Here is a 3,379-nt window from a genome sequence, read left to right on the forward strand (position 1 = left end):
ATGACCAAACTTTCTCCCTCATCCATCACATTTCAACAGGGACTCAACTCCCCGCCTCCACCCGGCATGACCTACAGACTCCCACACGCCTCGATTAGCCTCGTTGTGGACGCTGGGGCTTCTAATACCACCAACGCCTTAACGATGTGGCGGCGTACAGGAAAATTCTTTAACGGGAAAATGTTTATACGCGTCAAGGCTCAGAAAAAGAGGCTTGTTATGTAAGGCCTTCGTGTCAGGACCGACGCCGAGCCCTTGGCGCCCCGAGGGAAGGAACGATGAAAGAAAAGGAAAGCCATTACCGTTAGCACGTCGCTCCCCCCAGGTAAGGCGTGAGGCTCCTGCCCTAATGAGTACGTGGTAATTAACCTGGAAACTCCGCAGGTGAGACAAAGGGACGATGGCAAATGGGAAACTGAGGCCACCAAAGGCAGACTCTCTCTCTCTCTCTCTCTCTCTCTCTCTCTCTCTCTCTCTCTCTCTCTCTCTCTCTCTCTCTCTCTCTCACACACACACACACACACACACACACACACACACACACACACACACACATACCCTGGAATCCGTGGAAAACGAAAGTTAAAATGGAAAACGTGCGGCGGAGAATGTCAAAATGGGTGGTTCTTGAGGGCCTTTGGACGAAGAAAACGAGAAAGACCGTTCAATACACCAACAAAGAGACTTGGAACCGCAAACTGGAATAATTCTCGTAGTCTAACTCTCAATACTTCAGCCTCTATTTCGTACGACCTGTAAATGAGTAGGGAGGGAGGGGGAGGGGGATAAAAACAGATGTAAATGAGGGGGAGAGGATGAAAACAGATGGAAATGCCGTGAAAAAGTGGACAAGAAAAGGCGAGAAAAGAGGGGAGAAAAAGTCGACGAAAGTTATGTTAGGGGAGGTGTGTAATGTTGGACCATGTATATCACTTTATTTCGTACAAGTTTTAATGTCTTCAGGTCTCTCTGGAATAAAGTAGATGAGAGAGGGGAAAGAGAAGAGGGGCCATGTGGAGTTGGTGGTGGTGGTGGTGCTGGTTAGGCTAAAAGTTATGGTGGTGATAATGTGATGATGGAGCTTGTGGTGGTGGTGATGGTGATGATGGTGGTGGTGTTGGTAGTAGTAATGGTGGTAGTCAGAACATTAATAACTGTGTTTGTGGTGTGGGTGATGACATGATGGTGGTGGTAGTGGTGGTGGTGATGGTTGTGGTGATGGTGGTAAGAAAATAGTTGCTGAAAGGTAATGGTGATGGTCGTTAGGTTAGTGGTGTTGGTGAAGAGAATGTTGGTAGTGGTGGTGGTGGGAATGTGGTGGTGGTGGTGGTGGTGGTGAGAGTGGTGAGCAGAAGTTGTCTGAATGGATTGTGGTCACGATGTCCCTGTATTGTTGTGACTCTCTCTCTCTCTCTCTCTCTCTCTCTCTCTCTCTCTCTCTCTCTCTCTCTCTCTCTCTCATTTTTTGTTGGTACGCTATTCGTATATCAAATAATACGTTTATCTTCTTTATTACTAATGAACTACGATTAATTGCGTACTGAAGGATGAGTGAAGTCCATCTGATGAATGAAATCTGCGAGCAAATGAAGGAGAAAAATCGCGGGTGAATATGCACGAAGAAAGAGGGTTTGAAAGGCTAATGTGAGCAGCAGACACTAGATCATGGCGAGAACACCAGCGAGAGGAGTGACAGGAGGAATAAGGAAAAATATCCAAGAAAAAAAAAAAGATAAAAAGAGCAATAGCTACTCCTACTATTACTCGTCCTATTCCCACTCCTCCTCCTACTACTACTACTACTTCTACTACAATAAGAATCTAATGATAATAATAATAATAATAATAATAATAATAATAATAATAATAATAATAATAATAATAAAAAATAACAACAATCGTAATAATAATAATAATAATAATAATAATAATAATAATAATAATAATAATAATAATAATAATAATAATAATAATAATAATAATAATAATAATAATAATAATAATAATTGTGATAATAAAAAAATAATAGTAACTAAGAGAATAAAAGCTAAACATGCGTCCATGCACAATCAGTTAGGTTTCGAGTTATAAAGGAACACCGTGTGAAAGCAGGACAATTTGTACGTATTTACAAATAAAGAAAGGCAAAAGATTGAGAAATATACGTAACCACACGCAGGCAAACGCACACGGATGCAAATAAACACAAACACACCAAAAAAACAAACAAACATAATACACAAAGATAAACACGCACAGGCATTTTGCATATCACACAGATTCATGTTTCACTCCTCCCTGCTCACCGTCCACTCCGCCTTCATTTCACAGGAGCGCTTGGTAAACAATACGTGCCTGACCCAGAAGGCCATGGCCTGACGCGATAAATCAGTCATGGAGCTGCCACGCGATAGTCTTAAGTCTATTTTACCTTTTCTCATTATACAGAAGAAGGTGATACTCGGCCAGCACGGCGTTCACTTTCTGGACCGTAGCACGGCGCATGTTATGGAGGAAGAGCTCACCAACTGCTAACCGAATAAAAGTTTTTCCTAGGGCCTGTCCGGGATTCGAACCCGGGACCTCCTGCACCCAAAGCAGGAATCATACCCCTAGACCAACAGGCCGTATATATATATATATATATATATATATATATATATATATATATATATATATATATAGATATATATATATATATATATATATATATATATATATATATATATATATATATATATATATATATATATATATATATATATATATATATAATTTCTTCATCTCCTACGTACATACTCGGTCGCCTCCCTACCTTCTGTTCATTAACGGTAAAGCCTGCGTATTCCTGGCGCAGTACTCCTGCCTTCATTTCCCTCGCAGGCTGTTGGGTACACATTATCACCCTCACGCTCCCTGATAATGTGTAGCAACGAAATATCTCAGAGTTGGAACTCCCTGAAGACATAAATCACATTTCCAATTTAATATATTTTTTTCTTCAATAACAACCTTAAAGGATCCATACGATACTCCGTGGAAATATATTTCTTTAATACAATAGATCTCAACTATTCCATGAGAAAGGCTTCTTTAAAAAGTCTGGTTCCTTTTCTCAGCACTAACCTGACGTAGTGTGTACTGCACATACCAGGCATCAAATAAAACGATTCAAGATGCTGTTGGTGGCTCGGTTTATACTGACAAGAGTTAGAAGATCTCATTTGTATTCTAATTAATGCAAAGAAAGTATAAAACAGGGACCTTCGTAACGTGGCAGCAGGTCAGGCTAACTGCATGAAGCTAAAGGCCCTGACTTGTGCATGAGTCCCCAGGTGGCCTGTTGGTCTAGGGGTATGATTCCTGCTTTGGGTGCAGG

General features: G+C 40.9%; 2 non-coding genes across 2 annotated transcripts in view; one reads left to right on the forward strand and one right to left on the reverse strand.

Annotated features, from left to right (window-relative positions):
* Nucleotides 1-2,555: 2,555 nt before the first annotated feature.
* On the reverse strand, nt 2,556-2,627 carry Trnap-ugg (transfer RNA proline (anticodon UGG)). Its single transcript has one exon. It is a non-coding gene; the product is annotated as a tRNA-Pro (tRNA).
* A 710-nt stretch (nt 2,628-3,337) lies between these two features.
* Trnap-ugg (transfer RNA proline (anticodon UGG)) overlaps nt 3,338-3,379 on the forward strand; it is a 72-nt gene continuing 30 nt past the window's right edge. Inside the window, exon 1 of the tRNA in view lies at nt 3,338-3,379. This exon is cut by the window's right edge and continues 30 nt beyond it. This is a non-coding gene — a tRNA (tRNA-Pro).

This window comes from Eriocheir sinensis, unplaced genomic scaffold (genome assembly GCF_024679095.1).
Source record: "Eriocheir sinensis breed Jianghai 21 unplaced genomic scaffold, ASM2467909v1 Scaffold835, whole genome shotgun sequence".
Classification (NCBI taxonomy): Eukaryota; Metazoa; Arthropoda; class Malacostraca; order Decapoda; family Varunidae; genus Eriocheir; species Eriocheir sinensis.